We start from the raw sequence: 23,462 nt of genomic DNA on the forward strand, positions 1-23,462 counted from the left end.
CATAAGGATTACCCCAGGAGCTGTGTGCAATAGAAACCTCTCAGAGATAGCTCTATATAATGGGAACTGTTTGACTCAGGTCAGATAGCTCTATACAATTGGAACTTTTTGACCCAGGTCACAGCAAAAAAGCTCCAGCGAGTGGGGGGAAGATATAAAAGAAGGACAATGACAACATGAGGGGTCCTCACTCTCCCTACAACAACACACCTGAGGAACAACGACTGAACTGTGGGAAGTGATGGTCCCAGGCTGGAAAGATTTTTAGGCTGTGTAAGAAAACTGGGAAAGCCAAGGCAACTTGTGCCTTAAGAATCTGCCAACCTGTTTATCACTCAGGGTGAGAATTTGCTAATTTGTATCCTACCTATCTAGTGTATTGAGCTCAGTTTGCAGCTTGTGTTCTGACTGTTTGGACATTGATCCATAAGCACTTGAGATCATTTTCTTCTGAGTTACCAGTGACTTGGAAACAGGTAAAGCCATTTTTGACAGACTGCCACTGCCCCTGCTCTTTTGCCCGCTCAGTCCTTCCGAAATAGGTTATAACCAGTGACTTTAACATTCCAGTTATGGGAATCATCCCACCAGGTTTCAGCAGTACCAACTAGATCAAATTTATGCTCATAAATGAGCAATTCCAATTCCTCATGTTTGTTACCCAGACTCTTAGCAGTGGTGTATAGGCAATTAAAGAATATCTTCTCTTCATGTCCTTTGATTCCTTGATTAATTTAGTTCTCTTGTTAAGGAAACATCTCAGTTTTCTGCTGAGTACTCATATCTTCCCCAAATCAAGATTTTGAGAACAAAATTAATCAAGGAACCAAAGGATAAGAAGAGAAGAAATTCACTATAAAGATACTGACTAATGCATAAAAACCATTTCAAGATCAATTTTTAGTTGAACCTCAATTGAGATGAACTTCTGACCTATTGCAGATGCTGTACATAGCAAAGCAAATATAACAAAAACCTATTTCAGTAGCCTCTGTCCAGATCGAAGTGTAAGTGGTCTTCTAAGTAGTCCAAGCTCAAGAAGGCAGTTTATGCTGGGCTACCAATAGGGTGACCACCCATCCTGAAATGCAGAGTTCAAGTCATGGTCCCGGGCTGAATGACTCCGGGACGAATGCTGTCCGAGATTCCCTATGGTGCCGCTTCGCACCTGCCCGCACCTGCCCAAAAGTCAGGGGTGGTGCCAGCCTCTTCCCAATGGGGGTAGAGGCTAAGGTGGGCCTTAGCTCCCACTCATCGTAATGCCCCTGCTCCTCCTCTTCCCCTGAAGCCCTGACCCCTGGCCATGCTGGAATCTGTAGCCAGGCCCTGGTAAGAACCACCCAGGGAACCCCAAACCCTCCAGCTGCCCTGGGTGGCATGCCCTGGGGGGTGGGGACACAGGCCTCGGGCTGCTTTCAGGCACCCTGACTCACCTCCCCATCCAGGGTAAGTGGAAGGTCCAGGGCTCCCCACAGCAGCCCAGGCTCCCTGGGCGGTTCTTACCATGGCCTGGCTCTGGCTTCTGGCCTGGCCAGGGTTGGGGCCTCAAGCAAACAGGAGGGGCAGGGGTGGAGCCATAGAGGGGGTGGGACTCCTGCATGTGTCCTGGTTTTGCCTTTTGAAAGGGTGGTCACCCTACTATCCAATGGGCTGATAAACTCAGAGGAAAGGTTAACTAGGCCAAAGAGATGGGAGTGGTGGTGGGGAATTGAGCTTCTCAGCATGAAGCACTAAAATGTATACACCATAAATAGTGAGGGCTTGATCTAAAGCCCAGTGATGTCAGCTGGAGTCTTTCCACTGGCTTCAGTGACCTTTGTGTCAGGCCCTCAGCTCTCTGTAGTGTCTCTCTCTGTGACAGTAAAGCTGAGGTGAGTGTTCGAGTTCTGTGGGGAAACAGCTCATTTGTATGAGTTCCTCACCTCTAGATTGCTATGCTGGGTCTGGCCCTTCAACAAGTAGAGTGGATAGGGTTACACAGCCTTTTTCAGTTGCTACAACCCTTAACAGCAGGTCTAGACTAGAAATCTTTATTAGTATAGTAATGGCAACCCCCTAAAGTAGAGACAGTTCTACTAGCAAAAGAATCCTTTAGTTTGTTTGTTTGTTTGTTTGTTTGTTTGTTTATTTGGGGTGGGGGGTGGAACTGGGTTAAGCTTTAAGTGCAAAAGCACTCTTTTACAGGTATAAGCAGCTACACTAGGAGGGCTTACTGGTATAGTTAAATCTGAACCTTTCTAATGTACAAAAGGCCTAATTCAAATACAAGGCTCCATGTTGAGGAGAGGACCAGCTCTTTCCATTTCCCTTATGGAAAAGGCTTGTTGAATTTAACAGAAACAAATTAATCTACTCTAAAATAATGCAGTTCCTGCTGTAGAATTCTGTAGGTTGCTTACAAATTCTAAAGGAAAGGCATAGTCCTTTATTAAATCCTATACAAATTTTCAGATGGAAGGAAAAAAACCTTCTACCTGATTGCAGCTAGGAAAGTTGTGTTCCCATCAGCACTGGTGTGATCCTTGTAAGAGTGGCTTCCTATTCCCTGCCATTATCCCAGCTGAGAATGGATGCCAGTAGTTGTGGAAGTAAACTGGGACTCTACTTAATCTGTGTTTGTAAACAGGAGCAACATTTCTGTTTTAATGCTAATGTTCTACAAATGGATAACAGAAATGCAGTATAACTAGGGATACCGTGGATAGTAATTCAGTTTATAGCAGACTAAAAGAATCTTCAGTTTTAGTGTATTGTTTGTTATTTATCTTTGTCTGGTTTAGTACAATTGATTCCATTTAGTAGCATTTCTGAGACATTGCTGAGAAACCCAATTTAAGTGAACATAATAGTCCATGTTTTGATTAGCACTCCGTGCCACTTGTGTAACATTAAAGGTTTTTTAAAAATCTATATTGTATTATAGTCATGAGCACTCTGCCAGATACCAGCTTCTCCCCCAAAAGGTCTAACAACCGTTGCTTAAAAAATCTCTTGGACATTTTCAGTGCCTTTGATGTGGATTGCGATATGTTTGAGTTTAAATATCTCTCTGAAGTCGCAGAGTCTGCTCATTGGTAATACTTCCAGGAAACCTGATTTTTGTTAAGATTTGTGGTCAAAAGCAGTAGAGTGTTATGGGTTAATTTATGTAAAAGCTACTTTATTGGAGATATTTATGCATTTTATTATGTACCATTTTTGTGGTGAGGCGTTCCAGACATTCTAAGTGTGTGTGTGTGTGTGTATATATATATGCTCTTACTCAAACATCCTGCCTATAGGTGAATCCAAAAGAATTTGCACCTCTCCCACATCAGTCATCTGACCAGTCCAGTCCAAGACTAGATGCTGGTGATTTTCCCCATCCTGTTCAGGACTGTGATTTTACACATAATGCAAGGACAAATCCTCACCAGCCCCTCTTTCCAGCACCTGCATGTGTTCCGAGGGTGAACAGATGCTATTACATAGCAGTGTGTCTACAGGGTGTACAACTATTTTGGGCCAGATTATCATCTCTGTGTGAACAGGTGCATTTCCCAACCTGTCCTACAAACAGTCCACATAACATGTAAAATCCAGTTTCCTCCTTCCTGGGTTTTGGCTTCATTAACAAAGAAATAGAAGAACAAAGATCAGCTCAAACCTTCTCCCCAGGCTTGGCTGCTTTTCAGGTCTGCTCAGCCTACACCCTGGATGTCTCTTCAGAGACCTACTCCTACTCTTATATCCAAAAAAGTCACCTGCCTCCAACTGCAGAACCCATTTAACCCTTTTGCACTTTCTAACTGCTATACCAGTGTAACTAACTACATTGGAGCTGCTCCAGGTATACACCAGTGTAAGAAAGCAGAATCTAGCCTATGGTCTGCATCCACTCCTCCTAAAGACAAAGAGCATCACTGTCTCAGCATCCACTGACTCAAGATGTGAGTGTGCTAAGATTATACTCAGTCTTGGTTTCCCCTGAGCTCCTAGTCAAAGCCGCCAACCAGTCTATCCATTTATTTTCATGAAAAATATATCTCTGGTAGAAATAAATCCCCATTTTTTACTAAAATCTTTTGAAGAAAAATTATCAGAAAGGAGAGTGTGGCCGTAGGGGCTGTGGCAATTGACATTGCTGTCTCCCAATAGTCTGGAGCAATCTGGATGCAGAGTTCAAAAAATGCTGGTGTCTTCAGCAGGTATCTATATTAGGATTTATTGATAAATCTTGCCCACTGGTGCAGCTCTGTTGTTGGCAGCAATGGTGAGAGCACAACTGCAGATGAGGCAGCCACAGCCACCATCATATTTGTCACCTCCTAACCCTGCTCAGGCAAATAAACAATACAATGGTTAAAATGCCAGCACTCCCACCCTTGCTGCCGACACCAGCTGTACTGGTCTTATCAGTAGTGGGAAGTTTAATGACCAGAACCCCTAGTGCAAAAAAGGCTTTGGAAGTACAGTAGTTGTAGCTAGAGAGTGAACCATGGAATGGATTAGTGATGGACGTAGTGTGTTAGTAAAGTATGCAGTCACTGTGCTAACTTGATTCTTTAAAAAAAATAAATTACTGTGATCGAGTTAAGTCAGTGCAGTTAAACTAAAGGGCATAATATGCTGATTGGGTGCTAAGAGACACAACAGAGAGTACCAGACCTTGAGGAGATATTGTTTCAATAAAGCCCTGTTAAGAAAACAGATGTAGCTTCATTCCTGATAAGTCTCAAACCCTGAGAATTTATTCTCATCTTATCTCCTTATTAATTAGGTATGACATCACAACTGTGCATGATGCTTTACAAAATTAAAAACACACAGAGATTGCAGTCTACATTAGACACAGAACAACATATGGCTTCAACAAAGAAGAGCTACCTCCCACCCAAAAAATGTGATTCCTGTTGTTATGTTGTGTTCACTGAATTTGTAACTTGTATGTTGTAAGCTATTAATTATTAACTTTGGGAACAACTACTATGTCACCACTGGCTACAATAATTAACAGCAAAGCTTTGGAACAAAGCCATCTTTGGTATTTACTATTTTAAACCAGCAAACTAAGACACTAATGACTAATCCTTCCTTTCCAAAGGGCAATTCAATTAAAGGACTGGATTTAAGGGAAGCAATACTACTTAATGATACCCCGATCTTTCTACATGTTACTGTTTGTAAGAATCTTTCACCATATGTGGTTGGTTGACTGTTTCAAGGCATTTCTTATGGGTTAATGACACTAAAGGTTGGTTTCATTGTTTGTAATAAATGATGAACTGTTGACACTAAAGCTCTACTTCAACTTACACATTTCTGTCGCCCTTCATTATGGATGCTTAATGGCTGTCTAGACAGCATTTTAACAACATCTTTAAACAAATGAAGGGCTACTAGTCCTGTTTCTAGTGCAGCTGGTAGGGTTATTTGTGTGTGCTTATTGGGGTTGGTTTTTTTGTTTTTGTTTGTTCGTTGTGTGTGGGGGGGTAGTTTTGTAAATGGAGAATAGCTTTACTACAATAGAACTGTGATTGTCTGTAGGTTTTGAGGAACACCCAAAACCTTCAGATAAACAAACAGCTCTGTAGGCTTTGAAGTCAGGGCTTGGGGTTTACATCACATGGAGCACCAACATTAAAGCCTTCTGTGTGGCTTCCCCAAACACAGGCAGTGAACTGGTTTCCCCAAGAGTATGGCTGGGGAGGACTTCACTGCATAAATCTTTGTGCACTGAAATCTGAAGTCAAACCTTGGGCTACATATCTGACCTTTGGATAACTGAGAGGTTCAGTTAATGAATGAGGCTTTGGATAACAGAGGTTTGACTGCATTCACCAAAAAACATAAAATCATAGAATCGTAGGACTGGAAGGGACCTGGAGAGGTCTTCTAGTCCAATCTCCTGCACTTAAGGCAGGACTAAGTATTATCTAGACCATCCCTGACAGGTGTTTGTCAAACATGCTCTTAGAAATCTCCAATGATGGAGATTCCACAACCTCCCTAGGCAGTTTATTTTAGTGCTGAGCTACCCTCACAGTGAAGAAGTTTTTCTTAATGTCCAACCTAAACTGCCTTTGCTGCAGTTTAAGCCCATAGCGTCTTATCCTATCCTCAGAGATTAAAGAGAACAATTTTTCTCCCTCCTCCATAAAATGCAACAACCTTTTATGTACTTGAAAACTGTTGTCATGTCCCCCCTCAGTCTTCTCTTCTCAGACTAAACAAACCCAGTTTTTTTTCAATCTTCCCTCATAGGTCATGTTTTCTAGAACTTTAATAATTTTTGTTGCTCTTCTCTGGACTTTCTCCAATTTGTCCACATCTTTCCTGAAATGTGGCACCCAGAACGGGACCCAGTACTCCAGCTGACGCCTAATCAGTGCAGAGTACAGCAGAAGAATTACTTCTTTTGTCTTCCTTACACTTCTGCTAATACATCCCAAAATGATGTTTGCTTTTTTTTTTTGCAGCAGTGTTACACTGTTCACTCATGTTTAGTTTGTGATCCACTATGACTCCCAGATCCCTTTCCGCAGTACTCCTTCCTAGGCAGTCATTTCCCATTTTGTATGTGTTCCTTCCTACGTGGAGTACTTTTCATTTGTCCTTATTGAATTTCATCTGACAGTAACTCCTCACTTAACATCTTGCCGGTTAACGTTGTTTCCTTGTTACGTTGCTGATCAATTAGGGAACATGCTCATTTAAAGTTGCGCAATGCTCCCTTACAACGGTGTTTGGCAGCCGCCTGCTTTGTCCACTGCTTGCAGAAAGAGCAGCCTGTTGCAGCTAGCTGGTGGGGGCTTGGCACCAGGGTGGACCGGCAGCCCCCCATCAGCTCCCCTCTTCCCTAAGTTCCCTGTGCAGCAGCCTCCCAGCAGGCTACCAATTGCCAGCAGTTCAGCTGTCCCTCCCCCCACTGCCATGTGCTGCTCCTGCCCTCTGCTTTGGAGCTGCTCCCGGGAAGAAGATGGGTGCTAATATCAGGGTATCCATCTCCCCTGGCTCCTGCCCGCCTCCCCCTCCCCCCCCACTCCTGTACCCCATCTCCACAGAGCAGGGTGGACACGACAGGGCTAAGGATGGAAGGAGCTTGCTGGCAGCAACTGCTGTCTCAACTTGCTGATCTACTTAAAAAGTCAGTGTACTTAGAGTGGGGTCAGCGTACTTAATGGGGCAATGCACATCTCTCTCTCACACACACGGTGTGTGTGTGCTGTCTCCCAGGGTGGGAGACACATGATTTAAATCACTAGTCAGGAAGACTTGATTTAACCATGGATTTCTACATGCAAGTGCATTCTTGTTGGTTGTTATAACCTTAATACAGGGGCGGGCAAACTTTTTGACCTGAGGGCTGCATCGGGTTTCTGAAATTGTATGGAGGGCCGGTTAGGGGAGGCTGTGCCTCCTCAAACAGCCAGGCATGGCCTGGCCCCTGACCCCTATCCGACACCCCTGCTTCTCGCCCCCTGACAGCTCCCCTGGGACTCCTGTCCCATCCAAACCCCCTGTTCCCTGATGGCCCCCAGGGACCCCTGCCCCATCCACCCCATCTGCTCTCGGTCCCCGCACCGCTCCCGGACCCCCCACCCCTAACTGCCCCCCGCTGCCCCATCCAACCCCACCCCTCTCCTTCCTGACTGCCCCCGGGGACCCTTGCCCCATCCACCCCCTGCTGCTCCCTGTCCCCTGACCGCCTCCCGCCGCCCCATTGAACCCCTCCTCTCCTTTTTGACTGCCCCCCCCGGACCCCTGCCCCCATTCAACCCCCCTGTTCCCCACCATCTGACCGCTCTGACCCCTATCGACCCCCCTGCCCTCTATCCAAACCCCTCTCCCCCGCTCCCTGCCCCGTTACCGCACTGCCTGGAGCACTGGTGGCTGGCAGCGCAGCTGCACCAGGACAGGCAGCCGCGCTGTGCAGCACAGAGCACTGGGTCAGGTCGGGCTCTGCAGCCCTGCTGCCCAGAGCATTGCGCTGCATGGCCGTGTGGCTGCAGGGGAGGGAGGACAGCAGGGGAGGGGCTGGTGGCTAGCCTTCCGGGCCAGGAGCATAGTTTGCCCACCTCTGCCTTAATACATATTCTTCACAACTCAGAGATAGATGTAGGTTTCATTTTTAGAAGGTACATACTATACATTTTTAAGTGATTTATTTTGAAAACTTTTCCGATTAGTTTTACAGCTGTATCAAAAAATTAATGATTGTTTGGTTATTTCATTTACCAAAGATAATTGAAGCAGATATTTCTGAAGTCATTGGGAGGTGAACTATCTCCAGTTCAAAAGCTTAATCATTAATATTTGGAGGATTTTCTTGCCATGCTGTATTAGGAGGAGAACATCACCCGGCAGACATTTAAATTGTTTTATTTAACTAAAACAACGTTATGTATTTTTTTCTTCAACAGCAAACATATAATATTTTAACAAAACAAGCATATGAATTTTTGAATTTAGTTAAACATTCAACTTTTTTAAAATCAGGTTTGTTTTTGTTTAAATTGTTTTTAACTAAAATAGTTAAATGAAATATTTAAAAAAAAATTTAATCAATTATGTCAGCCAGGACAACATGAGAAACTTAAAATATTAGTTTCTGCAGCTAACTCAGCTGTCTTCACCTTCATTTTCCTGTTCGTTCATAATCTGGAAAAGAAAAACAAGCTTTCCTTGTTCCCAAATAATTTCTCAATTTGGAATTAATTAGTCCAAAGGAAGAAAATATTATTTCTACACTGGCAGAAGAAGCTACTGCTGTTAAAAATGAGATGATCACTTCAACAGTCTCTGAATCCAAGTGCTTAAGTGACTTCCACCTGTTCACTGGCGTGACTTTCATTAAAACATCATCAGCAAACATATATTTCTTGAATGGTTCTTATTCCCAAACTGGGTCTCTTTTACGGCCTGCTGCCATTATGGGTTTTCCCTTCTAGTGAGAGGATGGTATGGTAGATCTCAAATCAATGAAGGCTACACTCGAATGACCTCAAGACTTCTGGAATATACTGCTCAAACAGTTTCACTTCTGTTTCTACTGCCTGTCCCTCTCTTCTCACATTTATCTCCAGACTTATTCTCCTTGTCCAGATCTATTCCACCCCCAACAATCTTCTATTCTTTGAACTTTTTGAAACTTTGTAATTTTAGAGAGAGGTAAGGGACTGACTGTGTATACACAAATTTGCAGAGGGACAATAGGGTTGAGGTGTATATATAGTCTTTTGTCTGGCGAACAAAATTTCCCTGGAACCTAATCCCCCCCATTTCCATTAACTCTTATGGGGAAATTGGATTCGCTTAACATCGTTTCGCTTAAAGTAGCATTTTTCAGGAAAATAACTACAACGTTAAGTGAGGTATTTACTTCAGACCATTTCTCCAGTTTGTCCAGATCATTTTGAATTTTAATTTTACCCTCCAAAGCACTTGCAACTCCTCCCAGCTTGGTATTGTCCGCAAACTTTATACGTGTACTCTCAATGCTATTATCTAAATCATTGATGAATATATTGAACAGAACTGGACCCAGAACTGATCCCTGCAGGACGCTGTTGATATGCCCTTCCAGCTTGACTGAACCACTGATAACTACTCTCTGGGCAGTATCAAAAGCCTTACTAAAGTCAAGATATACCACATCTACCACTTCTCCCCTATCCACAAGGCTTGTTACCCTGTCAAAGAAAGCTGTTAGGTTGGTTTGACATGGTTTGTTCTTGACAAATCCATGTTGACTGTCACTTATCACCTTATTATCTTCTAGGTGTCTGCAATATTATCACCTTATTATTTTCAAGGTGTCTCCACCCTCACTCGCTCATTTTCACCAGGCTGGGGCAGTGGGTTAGGTATGGGAGGGAATGTGGGCTCCGTCCTGGGGGTGCAGGCTCCAGGGTGGGGGCAGAAATGAGGAGTTCAAAGTGCAGGAGCGGACTTCGGGCTGGGGTGGGAAGCCAAGGGGTTCGGAGTATGGGAGAGGGCTCCAGGCTGAAGGCAGGGGGTTGGAGTGTGTGGGGGGGTACGGGCTCTGGGGGTTGGGACATGGGGGAGAGGGCTCTGGCTGGGGGTGTGGTCTCTGGGGTGGGGCTGGGGATAAGGGGTTTGGGGTGCAGGAGGGGGGCTCCGGGCTGGGACCGAGGGGTTCAGTGGGTAGGAGGGGGATCAGGGCTCGGGCAGGGGGTTGGGGTGCAGGAAGGGGTCGGGGTGCAGGCTCTGGGCGGCATTTACCTCCAGCAGCTCCCGGAAGCAGCAGCATGTCCTCTGGCTCCTAGGTGGCGGCGTGGCCAGGCGGCTCTGCGTGCTGGCCAATGGGACCTGCAGAACTGGCGCTTGGGACAAGGGCAGTGTGCGGAGCCCCCTGTTTGCCCCTACACGTAGGAGCCGGACGGGGGAATGCCACTGCTTCTGGGAGCCACAGGAGGCAGGGAGCCTGCCCTAGTCCCGCTGTGCTGCCAGTCAGACTTTTAATGGCCCAATCAGTGGTGCTGATTGGAGCCGCCATTGTCCCTTTTTGTTGGGGCATTCCGGTCAAAAACTGGACACTTGGCGAACCTAATTGAATGTCCCCTTGTTCTTGTGTTGTGAGAAAGGGTCTATAGAATTTCCTGAACTACCTTCTGGTCTCCTTTTGTAAAGATCTGTGAGATCTATAGATCAAAAGCACCATGTAAGAGCTAGGTATTTTATTACAGTGTGTTATTTTATTATGTCCCTTCTTATTTGTCTCCTTTTAAACAGGGAAATAGTCACAGTCATTACAAGTTGCTTCATATGAGAGGGTTTTTTCCATGCCCCTAAGTCATTGTGATCTGTCCCTGTACCCCTCATTTTCTGCTATATCCTTTCTAAGATTAGGTGACTAGAATAGAACAGAGTTTTCCAGGTGTGGGCATACGATTAATTTGTATAATGGCACTAATATTTTCTGTAAAATTCTCTTCCCCACCCTTAAACATCCTAATATGTTGTTGGCTTGTTGACCGCTGCTGTGCATTGAGTGGAGACATTCATTCAGCTGTTCACTGCTGCTCAGTTCTTTTCCATAATACAATAAATTTAGAAGCCAGTAGGATGTATAAGCAGTTCAAATTATTCTCTCCAATGTGCATTGCTCTGCCTTTGTTCACACTGAATCTCATCTGCCATTGTGATGTCCCATTCATCTGGCTTGCTTAGGCCCCTGTAAATTCCTTACAATCTTCTGTAGTCGTAACTACCCAACATAATTTGTGCCCTATGCAAATTGCATCAGCTTATTGCTCTTCCTTTTCCAAATCACTAATATATTAAATACTACCAGCCCCAGAACTGTGGTAACTCCATTATTAATCTTTTGTCATTTGAAAATTGACTATTTATTTTCCTACTCTTTGTAAACTGTCTTTGCCAGATCCATGAGAGTAAGAAAGGAAAGAAATTTTAAAAATATAATTAAGAAAAAATAAACTAGAAAAAGTCATCAGTGATATTTGATATCTCTAGTAATGATTTTATTTGTTCACACAAGTCTCTTCCATCACACAGTAGTCACAACAATGAACAATTTTGAAAAATGTTATAGTAAAAATGTTAGAGTAGGTGAGTGCAGTAGAGTAGTAGAGGCATAAAGGGAGGGGGTATGATTAAACACTAGCAGCATAGAAGAGTTATGGTTTGAGCGTTATTTATAAAAGGTATACGGAATCAGTGAGATAGATGGAGACTGGTAGACCATTCCAGATAGCTGCAGTGGAATGGTAGCGAAGGTTTGACCTTTAATTAGGGTTGCCAACTTTCTAATGGCACAAAACCAAACACCCCTGCCCTGCCCTCAGCCCCTGCCCCCGCTCGCTCCTTCCCCCCTCCCTCCGTTACTCACTCTCCCGCACCCTTACTCGCTTTCACTGGACTGGGGATACAGAAGGAGATGGTGGGAGGGATGAGTGTAGGCAGAATTGGCAGCTGAGTTGAATGAAGTTTATACAGAGAGATGAAATTACAAAGTTAGATTGGTCCTGGTTATGAAGGACCTTGAAGACAAGGGTAACTATTTTTGTAGAGCATATGAACGGAGTGTGTGATGTGATTATATTTGTCTGTGTAGGTGAGAGAGTATGATATACCAGTCACCTACCGTGTAAATATATATGTATATTATTTGCCACATTTAAATGTATAAAGCTTTCAAATTTACTGACATCTGCTCCTTTCCAACCATCATGCAGCTGTTCTTCCTTTAATGTGATCCACTTTGCCTCTGCCTCCTGTCCCTGGAGAATCGTTGCACTGTATCTGATTCAGTATTTCATCAAATTTCAGTACTCTCTTTCAAATCCCTGTGCAGGACCCACTTGTGTGGTGTTGCCTACAAAAAAAACCTGACTGGTCAGAAACAAAAAAAATAGAAATGTTTTGTAACAAACAAGTTAGGTACACTTTGGCCTGTTTAGTTATGTGAAGTTGTTACTGATACACTTGGCCTCCCTTCTCATACCCCTCTGTTGTTTGTCACTGTCACTTGTCAGATCTTATCTTTAATTTGTTTGTAAACTCTTCATAGCTGGGCCAGGGTATTTCTGTTTGTTTGTACAATGCCTAGCACACTGGGAGGTCTGGGAGCTATGCAAATGCAGATAAGAATGTGGTGGAGTAGAGAGACAGAGCTCTTTCATTCAGGCACAGTTCCTGAGTGATATCCCAGCAGATAAGTCACATCCTATGATAAACTTAACTGGGGCAGAATTGCTGCTGATAGCTGCTGAGAAGAGCAAGGGTGAAGGAAGAAAACTGGCATTTTTAGTCACTAGGCTATTCATTTTCAAGTTAAAGATTCCGGGCTGTGAGCAAACTTCTGCTGTCAGGCAAATGTTTTTGGCCTTTATTAGTGTCCAGGAGAGCAATATGTTAATATGAGTCCAGAATTTGGCCCTATTGAGGAAATTATCCCTTTTACACATATCTGCAGATTATAAAGTGCTAGTCCATGACAGCTAAATTAAATATTTATCTTTGAATAACGTGAAATTATTTTCTTTGAGAAGTCCTTTTTCTTAGGCAGATATTCGTAGATGATTCTTAAGCATAGATCTATTCATGATTTACCCAGGTGTCAGGAAGGATCTGGAAAAAACTGTCAGATGATTGAATTTAGCGGAATTGAAAGCTAAGTTTTCATACGTTGCCTTATGAAGAGTCTTTTTTCCATAGTGTATAAACAAAATATCCCAGTTAAATCTGGAGAGAGAAGACCTGTTTTTCATTAGCTGTGAAGATTTTCAAAATTACATTAGTTACAGTTCATTAGATCTTATAATCGTGTTTGCTGTGTGGCATTATAGGGGGTAAAACCATGCTTGCAAGTCATTCCCACAGGACTGAAGATTAGCTTTCACTACCTCAGTCCACTGGGACAGAGTGTAGAATTTACATTTCCCTTTTCGCAGCAGGAAAGCCAAAGAGTTATCTGTATACAGTGCCAGGAAATTGTAAACATTTCAAACAGTTCATCTTATTTTCTTACATTATACTGCATTGTTTAGATTCAGAAGTGCAGTATGAATATTAGCCGGGCTTGGAGGTATAGTTCACAGCGCAGTTTAGCATATCCAGAGTTGCTGTCTTTTTGTCCATTTCTTCTTTCTCCAACCAGCTCTCCAGTAACATGGAAGGGATGACATTATGCTAGAGTTAAAGATGAGGATTAAAAAGAAATGAAGAAAAATAAAATGAGGGCTTGATCCTACGAGGTGTTGAGGAGAGTTGAGGGCCCTTTCAGAGAAAAAAAAACTATAAGGGATATGAAATCTGGCAAAACACCAGGACTTTCAGGTGGGTTAATGAAGTTTCTTAAAGCTGTATACAGAAAATGTATATAAGCAACTGCATCCCAGAATCCATGAATGGAGCCAGTATATCAGTGCTGCCCAAACCAGACACTCTCAGTTGTGTACTCCTCATTTTGACCAATGTCACCCAAGGTAGTCAATTGTGATTAATTAAAATTAACCGTAAATATTAAATTAGCACTTGGCACTTCCAAAGCACCTTCAATCTAGGGATCTCAAAGCATTTTGCAAACATTAAACCATTAACCCTCACCTCACTCAGTAAAGTAGTTAAATGCTGTTATCCTCAACTTGTGGAGAGGGAAACTGAGGTTCTGTGACTTAAAGCCACACAGCAGCTATTCTACAGAAGTGACAATAGAATCCAGAGTATCTGATTTCCAGCCCATTGCACAATGTTTTGTCTTAATACATTTTAATGTAAAGATTATTTAATGTTTTAATATAAACCTTATTTATATTTTTCCAGTAGCACCCAAAATGTGCTGCAAGATGCATGGTGATCCCCAACCAAATACTTGATAATGTATGAAGAGCAAAATTAATGGTTGTCTGTGCATACTCAAAAGAGAAAAGGATGGTCTTCAAGTAAAGACACAAGGGTTGGGACTCTGGAGATCTGGGTTTAATTCACAGTTCTGTCAGACTTCCTCAGTGACCTTGGGCAGGTCCCCTAATCCCTCTGTGCCTCAGTTCCCCTTTTAAAAAATGGGATAATTGTATGTCCTTTCTCCTACCATTTGTCTGTCTGTCTAAGCTCCTTGGGACAGGTACTATCTCTGTGTATGTACAGGGCTTGCACAATAGGACCCACATTGTGATGTGGGCCTATAGGTCCTCCTGTAATACAAATAAATAATAGTATGTTGCCAGATGTTAAAAATCACTTGGTAGAGTCAGCTGATTTTGATAAAGGAAAGCCTGAGCCTGAGGTATAAAAGCTGAATACCTAAGGTGGACTATAATGTGAATTTTTATACTTTCACATTTGCCAGCCACTCACCTGAGTGAGTGACCTCTTATTCAGGACACTACTTCAGTTAAATCCTTTCTAACGCTTCTTCTGTCGTGTTTAAATAGTCCTAAACATTACAATCCCTCTTTATGCAATTCACATCGTACCTGTAGCCTTCGCTGCACTTCTCCGGAGCTTTTCAGTCTCCACTATTTTACAAGGCTCTGTATGAGGATGCACCATTATTCAATATATTGTCATTATAATGTGTTTGATACTTTTGGACCAAATGTTCAGAAGTGATTAGTGACTCAGGGTTCCCCTATTTTTTGGTGCCCAACTTGAGACACATTGAAGGGGCTTGATATCCAGAGAGTAGGTGCAGAGCACCTTCTGAAAATCAGGCTTCTTCAAAGTGTCAAATTAGGTGCCCAAAAATCACTAGTCACTTTTGTGGGCCTTTATATTTTCTTAATAGAGCTAAGCATTCTGTTTTTGTTTAGTCATGTTTTGTTGGGGTTAAGCAGGAGGGTTGTGCTTTTTAATTGTTGTTGCCACACACTGTACAGATACTTGCATCAAAGTAGGCTTGGAAGTCGTTAGACGCACAAGTATTCCTAGGTGGTCTCCAGCAAATTGCCACGCACAGACTGTCATCAGCAGGTCTGGATGACTTGCATCTAGGAGTTTTTAACTAGTTGGCTGAAGAACTTGCTGGACTATTAGTGCTGATTTTGTATAAGTCTTGGAACATCAGGAAATTTCCAGAAGAAAGCTAATGTTATGCCAATATTTCAAAGGGTAAACAGGATGACCTGGGTAATTATAGACCTGTCAGTCTGACATCAATCCTGAGCAAGATAATGGAGCGACTCATACAAGACTCAATTAATAGAGATTTAAAGGAGGGTAAAGTAGTTCGTGCCAGTCACCATGGGGTTTTGGAAAATAGATCCTCTCAAACTAACTTGATTTTTTTAAGTGAGATGACAGGTTTTGTTAATAAACATAGTAGTGTTGCTGTAGCATACTTAGACTTCTGTAAGGCATTTGGATTTGTATTTGGCACTGGTGCAACTGCTGTTGGAATGTGGTTTGAGCACTGGCCTGCTAAACCCAGGGTTGTGAGTTCAATCCTTGAGGGGGCCATTTAGGGATCTAGGGCAAAAATTGGGGATTGGTCCTGCTTTGAGCAGGGGGTTGGACTAGATGACCTCCTGAGGTCCCTTCCAACCCTGATATTCTATAATGTCCAGTTCCGGTGCCCACAATCAGGAAGGATGTTGATAAATCAGAGAAAGTTCAGAGAAGAGCCACGAGAATGATTAAAAGGATTAGAAAACCTGACTTACAGTGATAGACACAAGGAGCTCCAACTATTTAGCTTAACAAAGAGAAGGATACGGGTGACTTGATTACAGTCTTTAAGGACCTACCTGGGAAACAAATATTTAATAACAGGCTCATCAATCCATCAGAGACAGGCACAGGCACTAGCTTTTTCCTTTGTCCGGGGGTACTCAACCCCCGCTTAGCCCCAGCCCTGCCCCCACTCCACCCCTTCCTCCCCCCCGCCCATCCCCCGCCAGCAGCCCAGTGCCTCCTGCACACCACAGAACAGCTGATCGTGGTGGGCGGGAGGTGCTGGGAGGGCGGGAGAGGGGTTGATTGGCGGGGCTGCCGGCAGGTGGGAGGCGCTGGGGGGGTAGGCGAGGAGCTGGCTGCCAGTGGGTGCTAAGCATCCACTAATTTTTTTCCATGGGTGGCCCAGCCCTGGAGCACCCATAGAGTTGACAGCTATGGAGAAAGGCATAATATGATCTAATGGCTGGAACTTAAACCTAGACAAATTTTAATTGGAAAGAAGGCATAAATATTTAGGAGGGAGAGTAATTAATCATTGGAACAATTTACCAAGTGTCATTGTGAATTCTACATCCCTGATCATTTTTAAATCAAAATTGGATGTTTTCTAAAACATATTATAGGAATTATTTTGGGGGCATTCTATGCCATGCATTATATGGGAGGTCAGACTAGGTGATCACAATGGTCCCTTCTGGCCTAAGAATGTACGAAAAAACATGAATATAGAGTATGGATTGCACAAAGATTACAAAATAAGCTGAGATAGCACAATTATGTACCACAAAGTGCTATTGTAAACAGGTTATTTTTAGTATGAAATAATTCTGCTTTTCCTGAAAGTACAAGCTATTAGAAATCAGTGTCAGAACTGGAAAGCATTTCACAAAGAGAGCTTTCGTTTCTGTACATTTTAAAGCATGAGATAATCGCAGTCTGATTACCTCATAGAAGCCAGAAAGCAATATGGTTATTGGGGATGAGGAGTGGTGGAGGGCTGAAAGAGAATAATATACTATAATTAGCCTGTAATGTTTGGCATGGTCACTCATTAGATAATGCTGTATTCCATTAACACTCTAGCTAGTCATTGTACAGCTGGTAAAGCCTGGAGTAAACAATGTGTGTTATTGCTATTATAAAGCCTTTTATATAGCCTTGATTGTCAGCTTCTTCTTGAGTAGGGTTACCTCTGTCAGTTTATCCAGACCAAACTGGTGCACTGCAGTTGAAATATTGGTCTGTGTCATTTTCTTCTTTTTCTGAAGAACAGTTTTGTATTGATGACAACTGAATAGGTCACTGAACTTTTCTGCCTCAGTTTTCCCATTTGTAAGAATAGGGATACTTCCCAACCCTACCGTGAGCTTGTGATATTAACTAGTTAAACATTTGTACAATGCTTTAAACCGTTAAAGCATATTTAGGTGCTAAGTAAATTACTTCATAATAGTACATCCTTCAGAGAGCTGGACATTTAGGACCAGATTTTAAAATTGCACACATTTGTGCATGCCTGATTTATGTGAATATTGATCAGCTATTTGCACGTGGACATGGTTAGTTATGCACCTTCGTGGTCATGTGCATATACACTGGGATGGTGCCTGTATTGTATGAGTGAGGTGTGGGCAAATATATGCAGATAAATGCATGCACCTTTATTTGAAAATCTGGTTGTTTTTTCACAGTCTGCTTTAAGGTTGTGAGGGCAACAGTAGCAGTGCGTTTTTAGTTTCTAGCCTTCTTTGTTCACTTTCCTGATAACTTTCCCACGTCTCTAAGTTCACCCCTGTCATTTGGTTTTAGAAAGAAATCATTTAAGCTGGTTTTGTTTTTTTGGTTTCCCCAACTTCCCAAAATGTCTCTTAATGGAGGGGATGAGGGCTAAGATACATGCTAATGCAGAGGTCGTGTGTGTTGAAAGTTTGAGGGGCAACATAAACTGAAGTGGCATGTGAGTAGCAGCCACTGATGAAATTAAAGGGGATAGACAAGGCCAGAGCCAGGAGGGAGGATAAAGATTTTCACAGCAGTGATCTGGATGGACTGGAATGAGGAGAGATGGAAAGTGGGAGGCAAAAAGATTCATTGGTCAAGCTGAGAGGAAACTAAGGCCTAGACCAGTGGTCCTCAAACTTTTGAGGGTCATGCCCTCCCTTGCCCCTTTCCGTGTCTCCGCCCCCACCCCACTTTGGAGTCAGGAGCGGGGCTATGGCTTGGGGGCAGGGATGACGCAGACAGGGTAAGGGCGCTGAGGCTGGGGCCAGGAGCAGGGCTTGAGGCTGGGGGTGGGAGCAGAGCCGCAGCCTGGCCACGGTGGAGGCAGGCAGCTGGGTGTGTGGCTGGGTGCAGCTCTGCTCCCACCCCCAGCCTGAGCCCCAGGCCGGGAACAGAGCCACGGCCAGGGGTGGGGATGAAGGCAAAGCCACAGCTGAGTGCGGTGTGAGCCAGCAACCGGCCCCCCAGCCTATTGCAGAGCCAGGGCCGTGGTTGGGAGTGGGGCCAGAGAAGGGGTGGGGCGGGGCTGGGTGGCCCTTCCTCCTTGCCCCCAGTGGGGGCTGACCCGGGCCTGCCATGCCCCCCTGAATGTTCCTCTGTTCCCCCCCCAAGGGGGTGTGCCCCACAGTTTGGGGACCTCTGGCTTAGATTAACATATTGTCTCCTGGGCTGAAAAGGAGGGGACAAATGTCAGATGTTCTGCAGTAGCAAGCAGAAGGATTGGTGAGAGTCTGGATCTGAGGGCAAAAAGGAAAGGCTGAGCTACACAGGAAGAATGGCAATGCTGAGAGTAACAGAGAAGGGGAGTAAAGGAGCGCATTTGGAAGGAAAGGTAAGTTCAGCTGTGCATAAGTTGATCTTGAGATAGAAGCATCTGAGATAGGTGAAGGTATGTGATTGAACCTCAGGTAAGAAGAGAGTGCTAGAGGGGATCAGGGCCATTGTATAGGTGAGCACTGAGAAATAGATTTGGGAGTCTTCAGCATAAGCTGTATTTGAATCTGTTGGAGTGAATGAGCTCATTCTGGGGGAGAGTGTAGAATGAAAAAAGAGCTAGGGACCGAGGACAAATCCCCGGTGGACTCTGACAGAGAGAAGAAAAATGGGAGTCTTAAAGAAACCCTTGAAGAGCTTTCAGAAGGGTGTGCAAGATAAAAGTCAGGAAGGTCCTGAGCAAAGAAGCACAGGTAGGAAACACTGACAATGGCAAAAATGGTGGGAAGAATGAGAGAAAAGGATAGCTCACAGAAGTTAGTTATCCAGAGGTAAAAAATTATATATTTTTAGCAATGAAGACAAGGCTTTTGGTCACAGCAATTTCAGTGGAAAAAAACCAGATTAGAGGGGGCTCAAAGAGAGAATTGGAAGACAGGGATTCGAGGCCACAAAAGGCCACTTGTTTGAGGTAGTGTACTTAGAAGCAAAGGAGAGGAGAGAAAAGAGATGTAGTTAAAGAGACAAGTGGGACCATGAAGGTTTGTTTTTTTCTAATATTGGCTTACAACTTCACCTCTGAATGCGAAGTAGCCAGAGGACAGAACAGTAAAGACAAGGGGGGGAGGGGGGAGGAGAGGGAGTGTGGGTGGAATTTAACCCAGCATGATAGAACAGCATTTTCTGGTATATTCAAGGGGTGGGTGGGTGGGTGCATGTGTGTGTGTGGAGGGAGACATGCACAGGTTCAACTTTACAGTACCCTGTGTGCCTCGTTTATTTTGACAAAGAACAGGATGACAGGAGAAATGTAAGTTATGTAGCCTCTGCAGTGACAGTTCTTACATTTCATTGAACATAGTAAATATGATTTGAATTTTAAATAGAAATAAGCTTGCTGCATCCTAACAAGTAGAGAAGCTGTTTGCTATCAATGGGCTGCCCACGGTTCTGAGAAGATGTCCTTTGTTTTCTTTTTTCTAATGTTTCCTTGCTAGGTTGTCCATGGAACCACCAGATTTCCCACTTTTTGAGAGAGCACAAATCTGTTGATCACAGGGTAAATTTAGGTTTCTTGGCAGGTCAGCATTTATTGAGGCAAAGCCAATTTTGAATTTTTCTTTAATGCTATAGATACAAGGTTTCACGGAGGCTTGGTTTTTGTATTTTTTTTAAAAGGCGTTTAAGGCCCAAATATGATTTTGGTTTTTTCAACTTCTGGCCCATCTTGAGTCCCCTTAAAAAGGACTGATTTTCAGAGGGTTGACACTCAGCACTTTGATAGTAAGGCCCCTTCAGCTTGACTCAAGTTGGACACCCAAAAATTGATGTATCCCAAATCACTAGTGACTTTTGAAAATTTAGGCCTAAATCTCCTTTTATATTTACTCTAGCAAATGATTCATATGTGCTCTACAAAGAATGGGAAGTTTGAAGATGACATAAAAAGAGTAATTGGACTGGCTGCTACAGCATTTTGGAAAACAGTTCAAGATCTGGAATGCTAAAGACATTTTGATAAAAACCAAATCAGCATATATCAGACAACTGTCATGCTGATACTGCTGTACAGATTGGAATGCTGGAGTATAAGGAAAGCCATTGAAAAAAAGATTTTGCTGCAGAAATGAACTGGCTGAGGGGAATACTGAGAGTTTCAAGACTTCAGAAAATAAAAAATGAAGAGAGAAGAAAACGGCTAGGTGTCAGACCCTGAAAGCCTCAAACCTGGGTTGTGGGAGTCATCCTATCCCAATCCTCCACCCAGCAGCTCACAGACAGGAACTGGGACCAGGGCCCATGTAGCCCAACTAGGGCACAAGCCCAGCCTCTGTGCTCTGATTGGGAGAGCTCCAAGGCTCCTGATTGGGCTGCAGCCCCTATTTAAGCCAGAATAGGAAGCAGGAAGTTGTCTGAATAACTGGGCTCCACCCTGCCATGTACTGCTTTCCTGTTTACCAGTTCCTGCCTTCTGATCCTGACCTCCTGGTTTCTTGACTCTTGGTAACTGGTTCCTGCCCTCCGAACTGTGACCCAATCCTGAACTCCTCGTAACCCACCTCTGCCTGCCTCCTGACACGTGTCTCTTGGTTCCAAACCTCCCGTTTGTCACTTGACTCCGATCTCCTGGTGTTCCAACTTGGCCTGGTTCCTGGTAATTGGCTCCTGGAACCTGGATCCTCAGCCCATACCTGAGGCTAACCCCTAGGTATGGCTGCCCATGCCCCAGCCTTGACACTATGGCAAGAAATAATGCTGTTACAGAAGATTCAAGAAAGACAACTGTGATGGTTTAGACATGTGTCAAGAATGGACCCAGAAAGGATACCATACGTGGCAATACATACCAGACTGCAAGGAACCAGAAACAGAGGAAGACTGAAGAGAAGTTGGATAGACATGGTGAAGAGTGACATAGAACTAAAAGGTTTAAAGATAAATGAAGCCATGAAGCTGACACAAGATATGAAGTCTTTTCACCCCTTTTTCCAGCCCTTTGGTGCTTTTGAGCTGATGGCCAGCAATAAAGGAGAGACAAGCTAGCTAGGCTTTTTGAATATCGCAGATGTAACAGGCTATTGGAGAGACTGGAACCTCTGTATACTGTGTCTATCAGAGTGGTTTTGCAAAGCAGAGCTGTGATATTTTGATGACTGGGAACACACAAACTATCTACAAGTCATGTTCTTATATAACCTAGCAATCTCGCACAGCTTGATAATGGTAGTCTATTCCAGTCAGTTTTATTCCCAAGTACCAAAACAGGCCCAGTCATGCAAGCCCTCTGCATGTAGAATTCTCATCAATGTCATGTGGGGAAGGCTTGCAGACTGGGCCTTAATTACGTTCAGGTCTAGTTACTGTAGCAATTCTTGAGAAGCAACTTTTGTCTCTATTTGTTCTCATTAAATAGACACTATCAAGTCAAGCAACTTTAGATTTTGTAAATTGAAGAATCTAGGACATTAAAGAATTGAAAGATCTAAATACTAATGGAAAGTTTTTTATGAGACTTAAAAAAAAAAACCATCATGGAAGCAGGGTTTTGATGGATGCTGTTGGAGTGTTTGAGGAGTGGGAAGTTTGAATTATATTCTCTTTCCCAAAATGAACACCCTCTTGCATTGTTTGAAGCCCAAATATTGCAAGCATGGTAACACATAGGAACCTGAAAGTGAATTGACTGGAAATTGACAAAAATGACACTGGCTTGTCCATTTTTGTGATCCAGTCTCAGGAGTACAGGTGCCATTGTGTTGGATTCTGTAGAAGAACCTACATATAGACAGAAGTTGAAACAAATGCAGAAAATAAAAAAAGTATAAAATTGTTTTAATAACTAGTTTTAGAATAACAGTTAGAATCATAGAAATGTGGAGCTGGAAGGGATCTGAAGAGGTCGTCTAGTCCATCCTCCCATGCTGAGGCAGGACCAAATATACCTAAACCATCCCTGACAAGTATTTGTCTAATCTGTTCTCAAAAACCTCCAATGACAGGGATTCCACAATCTCAGTTGGAAGCCTGTTCCAGAGCTTTATTATCCTTATCCTGTCAGGGAAGGGGTTGGAGTGGGGCCAGCGAAAGGGTGGGAAGAGGTGGGGCAGGGGTTGGGCCTCACGGAAGGGGTGGAGTGGGGGTGAGGGCCGGGCAGCGGGGGGGGGGGGGGGGAGGGGTGGTCAGTGAAGCAGCCCTTGGGCCAATGTACTAGTCCTCATGTGGCCCTCGTGGTCATTTGAGTTTGAGACCCCTGGTCTAGATGGCTTATAACTGAATTTTAATGAAGCGGTTGTAAAAGACCTACAGCAGACCTAAAAGACTGAATTAAAATGCCATGGGAATGTTCAAAATCTCATTAAAAAGAAAAGGAGTACTTGTGGCACCCTAGAGACTAACACATTTATTTGAGCATAAGCTTTCATGAGCTACAGCTCACTTCATCGGATGTAGCTCACGAAAGCTTATGCTCAAATAAATGTGTTAGTCTCTAAGGTGCCACAAGTCCTCCTTTTCTTTTTGTGAATACAGACTAACACGGATGCTACTCTGAAACCTGTCAAAATCTCATCGTATGCCTCTCTGCTCAACTGCTAAAGTGATGTTATGCTGCCACCTTGTGGCCATGGCTGATGCATGTTTGATTCAACAACAACAAATATTTCAGTCAGTTGAATTATTGTTTTAGCTAAACATTGAGGTACATCTTTTCCTGCAGGGATGTACCTGTATGCAGTGAATAGTCATATTGCATAGCATTCCATTGGTATGGTTGGATCATTTTTGAGACAGATGTCTACCTTGAAAAATAACTAGAAAAAATTCCTGTTCACATCCAAGTGGAATAAAACCTTTGGTTTATTCCCAGAATTCAGACACCAGCATCACTG

The 23,462-nt window shown here is 43.5% G+C and overlaps 1 protein-coding gene across 4 annotated transcripts in view; it reads left to right on the plus strand.

The window, feature by feature from the left end:
• The window catches only part of PAG1 (phosphoprotein membrane anchor with glycosphingolipid microdomains 1), a 175,965-nt gene that overhangs the window by 99,686 nt on the left and 52,817 nt on the right, over nucleotides 1–23,462 (plus strand). The window contains exon 5 of one of the 4 annotated variants that reach the window (XM_074944190.1): nucleotides 118–340. The exons of the other annotated variants lie outside the window; for them this stretch is intronic. The gene's annotated coding sequence lies outside the window, so the exon portion shown is untranslated. The remainder of the gene's footprint in view (nucleotides 1–117; nucleotides 341–23,462) is intronic. 4 annotated transcript variants of the gene reach the window in all.

This window comes from Natator depressus, chromosome 2, assembly GCF_965152275.1.
Source record: "Natator depressus isolate rNatDep1 chromosome 2, rNatDep2.hap1, whole genome shotgun sequence".
NCBI lineage: Eukaryota > Metazoa > Chordata > Testudines > Cheloniidae > Natator > Natator depressus.